At 41.1% G+C, this 20,072-nt stretch overlaps 1 protein-coding gene across 3 annotated transcripts in view; it reads left to right on the forward strand.

Moving 5' to 3' along the window:
• The window catches only part of KCNJ6 (potassium inwardly rectifying channel subfamily J member 6), a 226,825-nt gene that overhangs the window by 60,687 nt on the left and 146,066 nt on the right, over positions 1–20,072 (forward strand). The gene's annotated exons all lie outside the window — the stretch shown is intronic.

The raw sequence follows: 20,072 nt of genomic DNA on the forward strand, positions 1-20,072 counted from the left end.
TCAGCACAGTCCCACTGAATTCAATGGGACTGCACAGGATGCATATCTGCAGAATGTGCCCCATATGAATTATGCCCTCAGAGGTATGTGAGAGGCCTCTCAATGATTTCTTAGGGCTCTGGTATATGTACATTGTTTTGAATATGTAACCGCTAACTGTACATTTGGGGCTTGTTCTATAATTTGAGATATGGTTGATGAAGAATTGTCTATATTTCTTGTGAGCTTGGAAGAGTAAGACCCAAGTTCATAAGCTGACAAAGTTATTCAGTTATTCTCCCAAAAGAACTGAGAGAAATTAAAGGAAGATCCTGGAAACTGACTATTTTTCCCCTGAAAGCTTGTCCAATGCATGGGTCTAGGAGAGCTTAAATAAGGTGAATTTTAAAAGGGAGAAAAGAAAATATTTTACTCTGTCTGGCTAATGCTAAGATACCATTTTATAAAAAGTGAAACTATTCTCTTAGGGTTTTTCTGCATTTGAAAGTTGATCCAGGTTACGATTTTCCAGGTTAAGTGATCTGAAACTACTGTTCTAAAAGAAGTGCTATGATGAAGTGGGAGTTTTTTTGTAATATTTTTATGATGCCTGTGTGTGCCTCAGTTTTCTTCTATGCCTTGCATGGCTACCCAGTGAGGGGAAAAAAGATTGTGTTTGATCTAAGGGACTTAGGTAGCTAGGCAACACACTCCCCTGAGTGGACTGAATGGGTCATTAAAAAGAATGGTCAAAGGCTGATGTGTGTGCTCCGCCTCACCAGGACCACAGCTTCCTCCCTGCACCTTGTGCTTGCAGGAATCAGGTGTCACTGGCTCTGTGGCAGTACAGGGAGCCTTCTGGAGCCCTGCTGTCATGGGAGTGAGCAAGCAAGGCAGCACAGAGAGGTGTGGTCAGGACTGCAAGGAGGAGGTTGAACCCTCAGCTGTGGGAGGAGGCCACCTCGCTGCTGAATGGCTCCTGCCTTCTTGATTACCCAAACTCCCAATTATATGAACAAAATACATGTACTCCATGCTATTCAGATAATCAGGAGTATACTGTTACCTTTTACAGATGGATTGTGTGTGCATAAATGCTATCTTCTGTGTGCGCAAAATCACTTGTGTAAGTAATTTGCATGTACACAAGTAGAAGCCCTTTGAAGAATTGGCCCTAAGTATCTATTTCTATTCTACAGGACTAGTAGATCTCCCCAACAAAAAACCCAGTTAAGTGAATCATGGGTCTCAAAAAGTGTTCCTAAGCATTATGATGAACTGTACACAGTATGACTTCTCGTGTAATATTTGAATACTGATGTGTCACATTGTTTAGTCAGAAACTGTGACTGTATAACTTAAAACAGATTTTTACCTTGCAAAATGAAATTGCAGAAACTCTAAGGAAGTTTATGGCATGTGTTATAGAGGAGCTCAGACTAGATGATCACAGTTGTCCCATTGGGCCTTAAAATCTACGAAGAAGACATTTAGAAGGCTAATTCAACTGAGCTATTATTAGTCTGTGCTTAAAGAGGTTTAGCTCTCCAACATATCCCGTTCCAAGGTGCGTTTGTTCACCTTTTCATCATGGTTTATGAACAGTAGAATAATGAGAGAACTCTGTCATTCAGGTGACAGAATATTAATCTTTGTTTCCCATAAAATGTGTTTGCAGGCTCTCTTCTTATAACAGGGCCCTTCCCTTGCTAGAATAACAGCTAATTACAGAAAGGTAGTTTCACAGTGGATACCAAGCCACTGCCGTGAATAGGGTGTTCTATTAATTTATATTAAATGGAACATGAATCACACTTGATTTGATCCTACACGTACAGTTTGATGGAATTAATTTCAAGATTAACTCTCTTTGGGCAAATTCAAACTTAAAACAAATAAAAGCCTGTGTTTTTTTTTCTTTCAGATGAGATTAGCCTGATCCATGTAATGAATAGAAAAGAACAGAGAGGACAATACAATTGTAATAAAATGAAAATACAATCTCTTCTTCATGACAAAGGTTGAGTTCTGTGAGGAGAATGAAATTCTAAAATAGAAGTTCATTAGGCAATAAAGCAAAGAGCTCTCTTGCCTCTATACAAATACGAACAGCATTAACAAAAGGATAGCAGGATTGTGAATTTATATCTATAATGAGAAATAACACTGAGGAAACAAAGATTTGCCTTAATCAGGAAACTATGTTATTAATACAGTATTGCTGATCCCTACCATGCAAAAAATCTTGATCCAGCCCACCATCATATAATATTTTAAAATAGTTGAGTTTGTTTGCCTTATGGTTTTAAGCCTTTCAGGTTCAAAATGTCAAGCTTTTCTCAACAACTGTGAGGGACAGAAACTTACTATTTAAATGAATGTTGACCATCCCATATAATCATATGACTCCATGTGCTGGGCCTTACGAAACTGATCAGCTATCATCAGAGTGGACAACACTTAATTCTACCCATGCCAAGATGAGAAAATTTTATTTTTCTCAAACTCAAAAGAACTAAAGGCAGGCTAGCCAAGAACTGAATTCTAAGTGAAAGGAGTCATTTCTGTTTGCCTAAAGAGAAACGATGATTATAGGTGGGGCTCATTGCACCACCTATTATTAGAAGTTGGCCAACACATCCCACTGTATGACCCAGTTTTCAATTGCTTATAACTTTGCCACACTTTAACCAGTTGACCTGAAATTTTCCATGCCAGGTGTCTGCCTTAGGCGGATATACTTTTTTAATGTATTTAAGTCAAAATGGTTCAGTTATTTCTAGATAAAAACACATTTTGATCTGCCCACATTAAAAAAAAATTCTGGTGATTTTTTCTTTGAAAAGCTCCAGAGCCCCCCATGTTTTGAAGCAGGGATTTGAAATTTGGCAAGCGCATGGCCTGTGTGTCAGGGATGCACCTTTTGCCTTCTCCTTGAAAATCTGCATAAATCTGGACAAGTTATAAGCCTTTGAAAAACTCACTGTTTGCACATGCTCAGAGACTTGCAGACTTTTGCAGCTAAAAGGTCTAAAGATTCTGTCTGCATTGAGCATGCACCAGACCAGGTTTGCACAGGATTTTCCTTGCAATTGCAGCTTTGGTCTATGGTGAGCTGTGCTGGTCCAGGGATAGGAACCGAAAGCAGGGAGCCTGTCTGTCCTTGTACTCTAATACAGTGGTTCTCAAAGCCGGTCCACCGCTTGTTCAGGGAAAGCCCCTGGCAGGCCGGGCCAGTTTGTTTACCTGCCGCGTCCGCAGGTTTGGCCGATTGCGGCTCCCACTGGCTGCGGTTCACCGCTCAAGCCAATGTGGGCTGCGGGAAGGGGCCAGTGGGAGCCGCAATCGGCCAAACCTGCGGACGCGGCAGGTAAACAAACTGGTCCGGCCTGCCAGGGGCTTTCCCTGAACAAGCAGCAGACTGGCTTTGAGAGCCACTGTTCTAATACACACCCTGCTGGCACTCAGACACATGGAAGAGGAAGCTTCCTGATACAAATGCAGAGAAGATAAGAGCCAGGCCAGGAGAGTGGGGAATAGATTCAAACGAGGAGCCGGGGGGGGGGGAAATGGACTGGTGTCTGGGGAGGGGTGGCAGCAGCAGGGAGTCTGGGACTGACTGGGCAAGTAGACTGGTACTGGGAGCCAAGAAAGGGAAATGGGGCGGATCAAAAGCCAGTGGGTTAGGGGTGACTGAAATCAGATGAGGAGGCAGAAGGAGGAGACTGGGAGCCAAGGGGACAGGGGACATGGGCCAGGAGGGAGGGGGGACTGGAGGCTAGTGGGATATGAGAAAGAGAGATCAGATGAGGGGTCAGGAGGGTGGGAACTGCGAATATGGACTGGGGACAAGAGGGAAACTTGGAATGGCTGGTCAAAGAGAATGGGATTTGGGTTGGGGAAGACTGGGATGAGAAACATGAAGAGTGGAGACTGGAACTGCCTAGATGAGCAGACTGGGACTGAGTTGAGGAGCTAGGACTGGGACAGGGCAGAAGTTCTCTAGTTTGGGGGCCAAGGGGAAGAGTCCGTGCCCATTAGAGCACACTCCCCTCTAGATCCTGGACTGGACCCCAAGATTCCTAAGTCTCACCATTACTCTGTCAGCAAATATCTGTGAACCCACTGGCAAACTGTCCCATTTACTTCTAGTCCTGGTGCATAGAGAATGCAACCTATTGTTGCTACCAGTTACTCCATTAAAGTGGCAGAGGTAGGAAAGGTGGATCTAAAGATTACAACCCTGCTAATTACCCATGTGAGTATCAATATAATGCCATAAGATTCAATTTTTTCAATTTGCTTTAAAAAAAAAAAGCCTAGGAAGTGACACACATTAGATTAAAAGAACAGTATTAAAGCTGAAAAGTGGCAAGAACTCAAAAGTTAGGAAATACCAGAATTAAGGTTGCACATGTCACTTTAAATCAGCTCCCTTGTGCTTATATATTATGACACAATCTTTAATTACATCATATAGTACCATTCTCCTCCCCCCAACAGGCCTACCTCATTCATTGCACAGGAAGGATCTATTCTGGGGATGAATCAGGGTAGTGTAGTGACATAGGCTGTTGTCTGTAGGACCCTTGTTTCATTTGTTGTAGAAGTTGCAATGTGTGTGAAGAGCAAGGTAGGAGATTACAGGATGAGAAAGACTGGGCTCATGGTTAAGGCAGTTGAATTCTGCCCTGAAGAACTGGATTCTATCCCTGCCTTTGCCTCACGTTCCTGTGTGATGCTGGGTGAGACACTTAAGTCAAACTTTTCACCAGTGATCACTAATTGTACATCCTTCATTTTTTCAGTTGTTAACTTGAGACCCCCGGGTCTGATTTGCAGAAGTGCCGAGCACTCACTATTACAACTGAAGTCAATGCGTCTTTTGCTTTGTATTAAGTTCTGTAGAATACTAAGTGCTCTGAAAAAAGCTTATAACTTGTGAAAAGCCACAGAAATTTGGCCAGGGAGGGCAAAGATTACAACCCTCCCATTCATTTAACAGGTTGTTGTGAAAATTAACTAATATTTGTGAAGCCATAGTGATGAGCACCGAAGAAGCCCAAGAAGAAATTATTAATTCTGTCTTCAGAGCAGGGTTTGGATAGTGTGCAGTAAATAAGGCCTGGGACCACACATTGAACAATGAGGAGAAAACAAAATATTGAATAGCTGCCCATTAAGTGAGCACAGTCCGTCCTGTGCACTGAATGAGGCTGTGAAAAAAAAATTGTATGTGATCATGTAATTAAAGATTGTATCATAATGCATACACATAAAGGGGGACAAATTAAGGTTGCACAGACATCCTTAATTCTGGTATTTTCTAACTTTTCAACATTTGATTTTGCAATCTTAATAATGTTCTGTTAATGTGTGGGGAGGGCAGTTGGTTGGTTTTATTATGTAATATTTATTTCTTATCAGCTTAAATTTTCCAGAGATACTGAGCCACTGCACCTCCCTCCACATATACTTCTATTGGAGTTGTTAGTTGTCTGCAATTCTGAAAAAGAACCACTACACAGAAAAAGCAGTAAGCTGGTGTTCACTCAAGAGAAGAAAGGAATTTAAAAATGACTCAAGTACTGATCAATTGTCTTCACACTGAGCAGATGACAACAGTGAAATGGTGCAAGAAAGGATCAGTGTTTCTGAAAGCTATACAAAACTGTCTGACCTGTTAGCAGGTTTATTGAGCCATCAAACAGATAAAGAAACTAATGGATTTCAGTTCTAAGATGTAACCACGGCACGATGAACACACAAAGCTGGTGAACGTTTAACAGAAGAGTGATCCTGAAATAACTGTATTTGAGGTAGAAGAGAACCGCTATTCATAAGATTCATAAGGTTCATATTCATAAAACTACTGGCTTTTAAAAACCCTAGACTTTGAGGGAAGGTAAGTTGAAAAACCCTGTAGAATCAAATGTCTGGAAAATCTGGTCATAGAAAAGTAAGAGCTAAAGGATTTGATGTGAAGGATAAATATCCCACTATCAAAACAGGGTCAAGTCTGAATTATTTTATACTCCTATCAAAGGGAGGTGGGTTTTGCCAGAATATGTTTAGTGACTAATTTTTCAAAATCCTGTAATCTGCTATCAATTAAATCATTAGGTTAGACTGTATCCTCCCATCACAATCTTCTATTAGGCATTCAGCACAGGTAAGAGGTACTGTACATTACAGCAGTACTCACAAGTTACAATATCTCATGGGGCCTAAACACCTTTTATTCACTCAGACTATGCTACTTATACACAGCCAGCTATCCCCACTCAAAATGCTGGATCTTCCAACTTCTTTTAAAAAAAAAAAAAAAAAACCACCTATCCTTTTACCTTTCTTTTAACATTTTATATATAAAGAAGAGAAACAGAAAAACACCAAAAGTTTAAAAAAGAGCTATAAAAAAAGAAACAAAAATCATAAGAAGTTGGAAAAGACCTATTAGAATACACAGTTCACCTCCTTTGCCAATGGTTTGCTTCCTTTAGCCTGAATAATACACTAAAAAGTGGAGAATTTTTAAAATCTCTAGCTATGGGGATACTGCCACTTTCACAGAGGCTCTTCAACAGCCCAATATCACATTTTATGTAACTTTTTCCTGCTATATAGCCTAAGTTTTCCTTTTCTTAGTTTCTGCCTCTTACTACTAATTATACCCCCCACCCATGTCACACTAAATAATTCCTCTCCTTCATGATTACACTCTTCAGATATATGCAGGAATTTGGCCCCTTTAATAATCTCCGAGCTAAACCACACATTAAGCTCTTTTAATCTTGCCTCATCATTCAGTCCCTTCAATCTCCTCATCATTTTTGTGGCTCTTCTCTGAACTCACTCCAGTTTTTCATAATCATAATTCACAATTATTTCTCTTAATTAAACATCCACATACACAGATTTGAGAGCTGGTGAAAAACATCAAGGCCCTCGCAGAAGAAAACATGCTCATGCAGCTGTAAAAAACAAGCACAGAGGTCTTACTTCCCTAATTGGCAATTTACCACCACCACCATCCACATATATGAAGTGTTTAGAAATGCTTCTTTTCTCCCCCTCCCAACACAGGAGCAGCTGCAGAGCTTGAGCATGCATCCCTGCCACAAAAGGAGCTGCTTCTGGGGGGCCTGTGCCTTTAACTAGCAGGCTCTGAGCACTGGAGCAGCACTGCTCACTTTCTCTTTGAGTTCTTCTACTCAGTCTGTCAAATGAGAGCCAAAACCAACACGGACTTTCTACTTTTCTATGCACCCAAAAAAACTCACGTTTCCATGAAAGGAAATGACAGATGTTGCTGGAGACAGCGGTGTAGTTCCCCAGATTCACCCTGGAGGACTTCAGCATCCAAATTGACAAGATCCATAAAAAACCCCTCATTCCCTTCCACCCATTTTAGGACTCTCACAGGTCATTTCAGTCCAGCCCAGACAACTACACCTTAGACCTGGGCATGTCTATTCACCCCTCCTGACAATGTGAGTACAAGGGAGACATGCAATGAAACTGAAAGGCAGTGAATTTAAAACAGATAAGAAGAAATGCTATTTCTCACAACACACATTTAACCTATGGAACTCATTGCTGAGAGAGAGAATTACAGCATTTAACAGAAGTCTAATAAGGAATGGATGGTATATATGAATATCCAGTTTCATAATAATACAGATTTTATAAAAAAAAAAAAGGGTTTGGAAGGGATATACAGTTTCACATTTAAGGGGATAAAACTTCTAATTACTAGAGACGAGGGAGAAACTTCCCCTTGAAGAGATTATTCCATAACAGCCCATTTTAGAGATTTTTACACCTCTGTCTTTAGCATCTGGTACTAACCACTGTCAGGATACAGGCCTAGGTGAATCACTAGTCAGATCCAATATGGCACTTCCTATCTTTCTATATCTTTAGACTACAGAATATCATAATCCAGCCTCTGTGTTGGACACAGTATCAATTTATGCCAGCACTGGTCAGAGCTTCCCCATGTTTAAAGCAATGTGACTGCCAGGCAATTACAATTAATCCCCAAAGGTTTATGGACCCCACCAAATTCCAAAATATGCTCAAGGCAATAGCTGAACAACAGACTGTGGAGCTATGGCGCCCATGAAACATTATGAACATACACTAGCCGCCACCACCACAGTGGCTTTCATATAGCCCCTTTCTCCCAGTTGCCAATACAGGTATCTATGGTTCTCAGATGCCTTGATTAAGGTGGACCGTGGTGGACACATGATTGACCAATAGCAAAATAATTCTTGGCCTGAAGCAGACAGTTTGAAACAAAGTTTCTATAGACTTATACCTGGGCTATATTACATGCCAAGAGATCCCTCTTCTCTGCCTCCATAGCAACCACCAAAATATACTAAAGGGAGTTATTTAGGGTAGCAAATCACTTCATCAACTAGAGTATCTGAAGCCCACAGCACACTCTAGTACTACTCACTGCAAGGGGCTTTCGTCCTTCTTTGAAGAAGGCTACTCACATATGAGAAAAGAGGTAAAACCATACACAAATGCACAAAACCTTACCACCTTCCTCCCCAGATTCCTCATTCAAAAAACGAATTCTACTTCCCACCTAAACTCATTCTTTATTCTAACTGTCTCTGAAGAAACCCTTCCTAGATGCAGTGGACCTTGCCAGCGTCAAATCTACCTTTCCTAAGCAAGCTTATTAAGGACACAGCAAATATCTGTCACCAAGCACATCTGTCTACAACCAAAATCCCAGATCAGGTTTCAGGCCAGGATGGACTATTTCTGTTTCCCATGGATAAATAAGAGTCTCCTGCTCTTAAACCTCACCACAGCATACATAAGATCAGTCATAAGATACTGTTATCCTGCCTGAGAACGGTTGTTTGAATCCTTCGTCACGAGCTGTATTTAGAGTAGTGATCACTAACTACACCATGGCCCTGATCTATTTGGTACCACAGAATTCTGTTCTCTCCCTGTCCTGTGCTATACTGACATACATCCATTAAGAGAAATAATGAGATTTCAAGGGCACCAACACCAAAAATATATGTCCGTCTCCTAGAGGATAGAAAATTTTTCAAAACCATCACATTTTTGTGGGAATGGATTTCCATTTTCTTGCCAGCTCTCTTTATAACCCAGAATACAAGACAAGGAACAATTTCCTGTATTTACATGCGTTCACTGAGGTCACCTTAAGATATTTACATTGAGCAGAACCCCTCCGCATATTTGGCCTGTATAATCCCATGCTTCCAACCCACCTACCATAATCATAGAGCTCACAGATAGTACATAAAGTTGTACGAGGCTATATCCTACTACAGTTATTGTAAATGATTGATACCGAGAAGATTAAGCACCCAAATCATGACATTTAAAAAATCACATCTTCATTTCATTCATAAGAAACAGAATGATTGTCACAGCCTGACATGTTTATCATTGTCAAGCTGAGCCAGCTATTACATACAGTAGATTTCCTCTGTCACTCCTAGGAACTAATATAATGGGATCATGTCATGTAGGGTTTGCTAATCTAACTGTACATTGAAAGGATAAAAAAAAAGCACAATTACTTGTCCTTAGAAACAGCACATTTCAGTTTAGTTCAGAGAACTGATATCATATTTTTGAAAGTTTGGGATGCTGTTTTATTGATCTGTTTGCCTCTTTATTTGGCTAGCTGGGTAAAGATTGGTCCCACCAAATCTACAAAAACATAAAATGGTGTTTGGAGTTCCCATATCCCTATAGTTGCTCTTTTGTAGGTCAGGAAAGGACTAGCTAGAGTATTCCTATCAAGTCAAGTCAACTTGTTCCTAGGGGATATTGCTCCAAATGTTAAGGGGGGGGGAGAACTGTGTGTGCACCAATTTTCTATTTAGGGGTGTACTACCAGTCAGTATGTAAGACCCAAATAATTCTTGCTGTAGTATTAATCTGTGGCTGAATATTTATTTGTAGGACCCGTACGACTACATTTGCTTGACTAAAATGTTCTTTATCCACATAAAAATTGTTTAAAAATTTGTTCATTAAAAACCTGATCTAAACACCTCTAAAGTCAATAGAAAAATTCCCACCGATTTCAATGGGCTTTGGCTCAAATCGTCCTCCCTCCTTTTCCCCTCACTCTCCTCATCCCCTATATGGTGATCTGGCTACTGATGTGCAAAGGCAACAAATGGCCTTGTGCATTAGTCTGAATGTGTTTCTGTTATCCTTGAGTAGGCTTGTAGGTTCCAATTCTGCATGTAACTCTGTATAGGCAGACACCTGTGCTTCTGTGTAGTGTCACTGATTTTACTGTGGACACGGGTCCACTTGCGTGGAGTCAGTTGCAGTATTAGGGCCTTAATTACCATGTATTGCTAAATTACCTTATTTGGGAAGGGTGGGTGTGCAAATGTACAACAGCTATGCAAGGCTTGATGTCTTCTCCACTCAGTTTTATGCCTCTACTGTAATATACTCTGATTTGCATTTTGCAATTTGAACATGTAATGGTTTGATATTTTTTATCATCATATATCTGCTGATGAAAATGAAGCCTCAGGTAGGGATCTTTGAACACAAAATTGCAATGCAACTTAAATGTATAAATTGCTACATTTGATTTCTTCTCGTTTGAAGAAAGTAAATTGATTGTTGAATAGAGCTGATTGAATAGTATAAAAACTTGTTTGCAAACAGTTTATTGAATTAGGAAGCAGGTTTTGAATCACACTATTTGCACCACCTCTATTATTCACTGTTCATGAACGTTTGCACAGCTCCATACAAATGCTCATGAAGTATGGAGTCCATAATTGATCATTTAATTTTTAAAAATGTATTTGGGGTGTAAGTAATTTACAAAGTTTAAGGTCATACAGTCAGAATAGGAATGTAACTGTGTGCCTTATGTGACCAATTACAAAGTTTGAATAGCAAATTACAAATCATCAACTGAATGAACATTGTGGACAGATTACACCTGATCCAAAGTCCATAGAAATCAATGGAAGGATGTTCATTGACTGCAATCGGATTTTCATCTGATACCACCTGAAAGTCCAAAGCATAAACATGGTCATAAAAATTATTTGACAAAAGTTTTCAAATATGCACCATTCGCAATGGCTTACAACTTCCACCCTGAACATCCCAATGACTTTGGAGGCAAGTGGCTGGCCCCTTCCCTCTTGCTAGGAAACTCACATGCCAACCAGTTGCCTCACTCCCTCAGCTCCCATTTTGGCAGGTGCAGTTGGAAAGTAAGCTGCCTTCTCTCCCCTCCCCCCACACCCCAAATCCCTGGAATGAAAATTCAGTGTAGATCTCCCATTCAGCAGTGGGGAAATGCTCCTGTCCTGTTGCTGGCTCTTTAAAGGCACTGCATGAATAGGGAATCTCCGTTCCAGGACTGAATGGGAAATTTTCATAGAGCTTCAGTAGAAACAAAAGCTAAACTGTGCAGTCTAATTTCTTTGCCAAGCTAAGTGAAATGCAAACCTTAAACAAACAGCATGAGCGGTGAAAAGTCAATTAGATTTTAAAAATGCATTCTGCTTTAATCATCTCACTAGTCAACTGTAACTTTTGTAAGTCTTATTTCCTTTGAATACACAATTATCTTTTCTGCACATTATGAAATAGACAGTAGTAGTGATAATTAAAATTATTTAAAGCACAAGATGAGGCCAAAACCTGATGAATTATACAGAATTCATGATGCTCATGTATAAGGAAAATGATTGCTTGAAAATGTGTATTTTAACTTCAACAGTGCCATTAGATGCAGCTTCTTTTTAAAATGAGGAACTATTTTCAAATGTGCCACTAGAACAGAAGAGAGGTGTACCTCTGTGGCGAAGTCACAGAATTTAAAAAGAAACCTCACTGGGGGGAGGGGGGGAGGAAATACCCTCATCTTTGTTGAGAGATTATAATTTCAAATTAAGTCTGCATCATGTGTTACTATAGAAACTTCCATTTTGTGGCATGTTTGTGCAGAAAATGGTCAAAAGTTGCATTTTAATGCAGGCAAATAGCACATTTTCTTCTTCAGGGTTACAAAATAAAATAGAATTATTAGAAATAGAATAATTAGAAAAAGGCAAGCTAATTAAGGTCATGAGGAAGGGGCATTAAATCCTGAAGTGACATATGCCATATTAATTTTCAACTGCATCTCCGCCTCACAGATTATGTATTAGATACTGCAGGAGACTGATGGATTGAGAGGCTTGTTGCCATGGTGATATTTGCTGCTTTGCTGGTATTCCCTACAGAAAGTAAAGAATTTTTTTTTCTCCTCAGTTAGACAAATTGGCTATATATAGCAAGAGACGCTAGCGAACCGAAACAGCAGAGTCTGGTAGGGGGAGGCTGAGAGAAAGTCTAAGGAACCACAATAGACCAGAAAGCGGGGAGGGGGGTGAAAGAAAGAAGCTTATCGCATTTCTATTATGTTTCCCTCTTCAGGATGAGGGAGGAGAGCAGAAGATAAAAAGGCAGTGTTGCCTAAAAGACGGCTACAGCTCCCACTGGTTTAGTCTGCTTGAGATGGGTTATAGCCTGAGGCAAAGCTAAGAGCTAAAAGCCTCTCAAGTGGGCAGTGAAACAACGGAATTGCTTACCACCGAAACTGTCAGTGTAAATCGCAGTTTGAGGTCCAAATATACGGTTTTTTTTAAATCTTTGCTTACAATGTTTTTAAGGCAAGGTGTTGATACCATTTCCACCCATTTCTTGGCACCGTGAAAGTGCTGTAGTCAGATACTAAGCACTGTATCTTATGATTAAAATCTGTTGCTCTGAGGTGTGGGAAGTGTGTGACAGTGTGGTTTAATTTTTAATATTAGCCCATCTCAGCCAAATATCTAAAGACTATTGTGGAAGGCAAGAAAAGGCAAGGTATATTTTGCTCTGATTTCCCACTCCCGCAGTCCCCTTCACACACACAGATGCATGAAGGAATTTACAGCATTTGCTCTGTGGTTTAGCAAGCTACTATCCCATAAAGATATACTGGGAAGTTCTCACTGCATCCCAATTATAAGTTAGAATATCATATTTAAATGTTTCCTATTCCTTTTCATGCTTATATTACAATTATATATATCACCATCAGCTTACAGTGGGCTGTACAACAAGCAACATAGAGCAAATAATTAAAGTCCCTGCCCCGAAGGGTTCACAGTCCTAAGGCAGGAGAAAGAAAAATGCAATAAGGAATAAGCACAGGATGACTAGCGGTCATTAAGGTTGGAATGCTGAGAAGAGGGATGACTCTTGGTGGACAGCACATTGACTGATGGGCTGTTTCACATATAAGGTGCATCACGACAGAAGGTGTCTTAAGGTAACAAGATGAAGGAAAGTGCAGAGTATACTCAGGGTCAAAGTTATGGGGTACTTTTGAAAGGAAGAAGGAGAAGCTTGAATTTAATGGAGAGGAACCCAGTGCAGAGACAGAAGAGGGGGGCACAGGCAGAATGTGGGAAGCAGGGAGAGAATGATCTTGGCACCAGCTTTTCTCCAATTGTTAATTATGTAATTAGACAAAAGGAATAACCAGATCATGGGATAGTGTCTTAGCAAGTAGAGAAACTCAAAGGAAGGGATGAGGGGAGAAGGAATGAGAACTCAAAGGATTACACTAAAATTATAAGCTTTGGGGACAGCCATCATGGAACTTGTGTTCACAGGGATACAGAACTGGGGGCAAGGAGAGGGCTTGGGAGGAAAATAAACCCACTTGTAGCCATGTTGAGTTTGGGGTGTCAGGGACACATCCAGGAAGAGAAAAATGGCTCTAGAACTGAACAGAGATGGTTATTTAGGAGTTATAATTGAAAAGCAGTAATAGAACCTACAAGATTTAATGAGATCCTGCAGGAAGATAACATAGGGTGAGAAGTCCAGTCATGGAGCTCTGAGGGATTCAAATTCAAATACAGAAAATAGCTGGTATCCCCAAAAGGGAGAAGACAGACAGAAAGGAAAGGGGATAGCAAAGATTGTGTAGCACCGTGTATGTGGAAAGGAAGGGACTGATCAGCTCTATTAAAGTAAACTGATCAAGGAATCTATTAATAACATGAATGGGAGCTGTTTCAAATAAGTTAAATGAGTGAAAGTGGGATTGCACAGTAGCAAATCATAGACCTGGAGGAAAAGAATGCAAGGCTGACAGATGGACTATTTTCTCCTTGACAAAGCATCTCATAATTTCTACCTCCCCAAGAAAGACACTTGATACTTCACAAAATGTTCACTAGTTAATCCTCACAACTCTGCTGAGACATACCATTGGGGAAATCTTCTTCCTACTCCCAACGGTAGGCCATGAAGTCAATGGGGGCAGGTTGTCACATTGTTCTGATGCAGAACAAAAACAAATTTCAAACATAAAAAAAAAATTTGCAAAAGAAAAAGCTCTTGTTTTCCTGCCAGCTCTAAATTCATGTTCCTATACAAGTTTATACAATACTGTGACACGAGTTTCAATGGCAAACTTTGAGAGTCTTGTCAGACCAATTCCAAAGATCTACATGGGGTGTACAGTAGCAATCATTCCTTGGCAGGAAAGAGAGAGCAGAACACCACATGTGATGCCTTAGCTCTGATCTACCACCAATACTAGGGATAATTTGTCAGGAGTATCTCTTGATTCATACTGCTTAGAATCCATTTATAGCGGTTGCCTGTTTGGAGATATTATAATTTACAGGGTCATGTAAATTATTCTTGGTCTGTGAAATATTGACCCCAATATATAGAGATGCTGTGCATGCACCTGTAACTCATCTACTAAAAATCCTTGGGGATTTTTTTGGGGGGGTTATTGACAACAAATTATTGCCCATGTGCATTAACCACTTTAATAAACAGTTCAGTTGTTCTGTGGTTTATCTTCCCTCTAAAACACCCAGAGGCAATAACCCATACAGTAAGGATTACAGGCCTAAAAACTTTCAGTTTAAACTAAAGTTGTTTCTGAGATACAGAAAGCATCTCTTTTAATAACATGCTTTCATTATTTAAATGCACAAGTTTTGAACTACTGATTTATTACAGAGGTGCTGTGGAGGAATAGTAAATTTACCCTGGACTGAGACCTTCTATCTCAGATTTCAGAACAGAGCAAAATTTACAGCTAGCAAAAGGGATGTATGATACCAATATGGAAACATATTCATAGGCATGTATATTACACACACAAAATGTCAAAGACGTAATAAGGTTCAGAAGTCAACCACTCGAAAGTTAGGAAATACCAGAATTAAGGTTTCCCTTGCAAACTTAATATAGCCTCTTGTGCTTATTAAGTTTCCTCCTGGGGGTTTCTCGTCATAGTCTCTAAGTGCTTCACAAACACTAATGGATTTGACAGACTTTCAAAGACAGGAAACTATTATCATCCCTGTTTTACAGAGAGAGAAACTGAGACAAGAGGACAAAGGGTTAGATTCACAAAAGGATTTAGGTACCTAATCCCAGAATCAGACCTGACTGGGATTCACAAAACCTCCATTCAACTGCCCTGAATCCTGTAGCCACCTAAATTTGCCCAGCCCCAAATTTTTTGCTGTGAAATTTCCCTAGGTGCTTATGTTTCTGCCTCAGAGTACACGCACTACTACCCCACACCAGGCATCCAGATACCTTAGCCCAAGTGGAATGAACAAGTCAGGGAGAAGTAGGTTTCCTCTGCCTAACTTGTCTGAGAGGCCCAACCCAGTAAGCATGCTTAGACCTCACCTACCAGATGGGGCCCCAATAGGCAAACAAAACAGAGAGGGAGCGAGAAAGTGGAGGCAGTGCCATCATCCACCTTATAACTACTAGGCTGGTGGTTAGAGCCCCCACTTCAAGACCCTCTTCCACCCGAGGGGGAGAAGGGATTTTAATTGGGATCTGCCACCTCTCAGTTGCATGCCCTAGCTATTGGGCTACAGGATATAAATAAATTTGGGGCGCCAAGCATAGAACTTTGCACTTGTCTTTATTGAATTTCATCTTGTTGATTTCAGATCAATTCTCCAAAGTACTTACAACCCCTCCCAGTTTGGTGGTGTCAGTATTTTCATTAATGACTTGGATAATGGAGTGGAGAATATGTTTATAAAATTTACAGACTAGTGCTGGACCCAAGACAGATCCCTGTGGGACCCCCACTAGATACATCCTCCAGTTTGTCAGTGAACCACCTGTAACTATTCTAGAAGTTCGGTCTTTCAACCAGTCATGCACCCACCTCATAATAATTTCATCAAGACCACATTTCCCTAATTTGCTTTGAGACGGTCATGTGGAACGGTGTCAAAAGCTTTATTAAAATCAAGATATAGCACATCTAGTGCTTCCCCCCACAATCTCAGATGACCAGGTATCCTGATTTTATAAGGACAGTCCCCATATTCAGGGCTTAGGTGCCTATATAAGACATTTCCCCTACACACACACCCTGTCCTGATTTTTCACACTTGCTGTCTGGTCAACCTACCCTACCCACTAGGCCAGTAACCCTGTCAAAGAAGGAAATTAGTTTGGTTTGGCATTAATTTGTTCTTGACAAATCCAGCTTAGCTGTTATTTTTCACTCTATTATCCTCTAGGTGCTTACAAACTGATTGTTTCATAATTTGTTCTAGTATCTTTCCAGGTATTGAAGTTGGGCTGACCGTCTATAATTTCCTGGGTCCTCCTTGCTCCCCATTTTAAACACAGGTACTAGGTCTGTCAGTTTCCAGTCCTCTGGGACCTCACTCATCCTCCCTGAGTTCTCAAAGATAATCACTAATAGTTTCGAGACTGCCTCAGTTAGTTCCTTGAGTGCCATAGGACTCAGAATCTCCATGCTTAAGTTTCTTTGTGAATTTAGGCCAAAGTTATTTGTCTAAGGCCACAAGGAGAATCTGTTGCAGTGTCAAGATTAGAATTCAAGACCTCCTGACACCCAAATCTGCCAAAAGTGCTGAGAGCCACAGCTCCCATTTGTATAAGCTGCAGGTGCAAGTGCTTAGTGCTTCTGAAAATAAGTCCCCAGGTGTCTCAAGTTGGGCACTGAGAAAATGAAGCTCACACAATTAGTGGTCACCTACCAAACTTTTGGTTTAAGTGACTTTCCCAGCATCACACAGGAAGACTATGGCAGGGATAGAATTCAGTCACAAAACCAGCCCTTTCGCCACACACCTTCCATCTTATAGGGCAAATGAAACAGGAGCCCTACAACCAACAATCTTATTCACTACACGACACTGATCATCATCCATCCTGCGCACAGAATGAGGTAGGGGTTCTGTGGGGGAAAAGTATGTGATCACGTAATTAAAAACTGTATCATAATGCATATGGGCAGGGTAGCCAAATTAAGGTTACACATGCAACCTAAGTGATGGCATTTGCTAACTTTTGAGTGCCTGACTTTGCAACCTAAATAGCTTTCTTTTAATATAGTTTCCTGTGTGTCATTTACTAGTTGTTTTAAAGGGAAAAAACAATAAATTCAGTTATTTGCAACTCTCCACCAGATAGCAGCAGCAGGATTTGATTCCTGAATCTTCAGTATTGCAGCAAAAAAGTCTACCATTTGAGCTATAGAACTAACTACACTAGCAGATGCCCAAAGAAGACTGTTATCCTGCTTGAACCAATTACTAAGAAAGGACACAACACACTGAAACAGTGTGTTACCTATTTATGAGAAGCCCCACTTTACAAGGGCAAGGGCAAAAAAACACTGAGTTCTTTCTGAGAGGTAGTATAGCTAAGTGGATGAGTAATCATGCCTCTCACCTTCAGAGCATGTTCAGGTGCAATGTTGCAGGGGGTTTGCAGTTTAGCACTCCCTTTACCTGTTCCAATTATGCAGTGATCTGCCATTTTCCATGGCTTAGCTCTCCAGCCAGATCACTACTCAGTCCATTCCCCTTCCAGGGTAAACAGAAAAATCCAAAAATAGGAAACAAATGGCCTTCAAACCTGTCTCCCAATGTCTATCTGAAACTTGCCTTTCTTGGCCTCTTTTGACATCCACGCATCCTCTCTCGGTCTGGGGGACAGGCAAGGGGAACACAGGCCCACTCTTTTCCTGGGGTCCTTTGATCCTTCTGCAGTTTCTCTGAGCTGCTCCTATCTTCACCCCACTTGTTGATGTCTTCACCAGTTCTCCGGACTCTGCTGTTCCAGCCTGGATCTGTGGTTCCCTCACATCTTCTCCTTAGCCCGCTATGAAGACCATTCCCTGCCCTTCTCTGCAGCAGCTTGACCGTATTACATGCACTCCCTCTGCCTGTCACCTTTCAAGCAGTCATTATCTTCCTCCTCCGAACAGGAGTTACCGCTCAGCCCTCTTGCTGGAGCTGAGCCTGTGTCTCAGGCCTCTTGCCTTGGAATAGTCTCAAGTGCAAGGCTTTTGCCAATTGGCCACAGCTGAACACACTCTCCAGTTAGCCTTCCAATCTGGAGGGTTCAGCAGGCCAGCTTTCTCCTGTCAGCATCCATGTATTGTGAGGGAAGAGGCAGTTTTTATGCTGGCCCCCATTCTCCCACTTTCTTCCTAGCTGATCGGGTGAGCAAGGAAACCCTGCCCTCTCTGCAAGGTTTTGGGCCCTTAAAGGTACAGTGTCAGGATACCTTTCCCCCCAAGCACCATTCATTCCAAGGACCCTTAGGTTTCTCTGTACATCTACTGGACCTTCCAAACCCTGAAAGGATCATGTCAGGTGGTGGGGTGGGCTGAGCACTAGATGCTACCACCTGCTAGGCACTTTATCACAGGATGAGATTAGAGTCTGATGTATTAGAGAGCTAGGTTCTATTTCCAGCTAGTGTATCTTCTCAGTGGATTATAAGGCCTAAATTATTAATAATTCTGTACCCTTCACCACCCTTACTAACATCAGTCACGACAAGAAATGAGTCTGAAACTCATGATCTCCTGGCTCTCCATGCAAAGTACATTCCTTTCGTAAGAGAAATCTTCCTCCATCATCATCCTATCTGTGTCCATCCAGAGTTTGAGCTCTCTATGAAATGCTGAAGAGACACTAGGGCAGTGCATGCCTAGTGTTATACGACATTGGGGTGGGAGAAAGTGGGGTTGGCATGCTCCCTAAAACAAACTACACTACACAAACAATAAATGGAAAATGGTAACTTTCAACAGTTTATAACTCACCCAAATCTAGGCAGATTTTCACAAGGCCAGCAAAAGGCACCTCCCGGGACTAGGCCCTATCCTCTTGCCAAATTTCAAAGTCCTGCTGCAAACAGCACAAGCCATAGAGCTTTTCAAAGAAGAGGTTACTAGAAATTGTATAATGGAAAGCCTTAGGAAGCCTTAACATAGGGATTGCTCATCTGCAATTGTAGATGGGAAGGAGGCTGCCAGGTTCCATGCATATTTTCCATGGTGATGAAAGTTCTCTGTGGGAGAGCAACATTTAAAGAAGATTCTAGATCTGCTCTATCAAGTTTATTCAAACCTCTAGGCCAAGTCTGCACATGGATTGTGGCACAGAAGAGCATCTAGCCCTCAGAAATTCTGATTAGCCAATCAGATTTACCAAATATTTGCTTAAAATATTCCCATTTCTTTTAACATCAGTGAAAGGTCATCATTTAGTTGGTGCAAGATATCTGGCTTTGCACAGCAAATGACAAAGTAGTTTGAGATTATCTTGAGTATATTTGCAGAAATAAGATAGAGAAACTATTTTCTCATCTGTCACTTGTTATGTTGCCTGTCATATATCATTCAGCACATGGTAACAGTAAGCCAGTATGGGCAGAGGAAATTTTAACCATGTATGGATATGTCCATTAATGCAGTACATGAGACACAATATATCAGTATGTTGTGATTAATCCAGCAGTTCTCATTTTCTTTTTAAAAAGGAAGACTAGTAAACCAGTTTAATTAATGTGTCATGGGGTCCACTCACCACAGCAGAGCCTCCTGCTGGCCATCCTGGGGACTAGCTCTGCCAGTTCGTGCGCCCTCTTCTGGTGGTGCCTCTCCCATCGTCTTCTCACCCTGCGGCCCTGCCAGGAACCATCCATGTTTCCCGCTTCTGGGGTTAACCAAG

The sequence above is a fragment of the Lepidochelys olivacea genome (assembly GCF_965140295.1).
Source record: "Lepidochelys olivacea isolate rLepOli2 genome assembly, chromosome: 1".
Classification (NCBI taxonomy): Eukaryota; Metazoa; Chordata; order Testudines; family Cheloniidae; genus Lepidochelys; species Lepidochelys olivacea.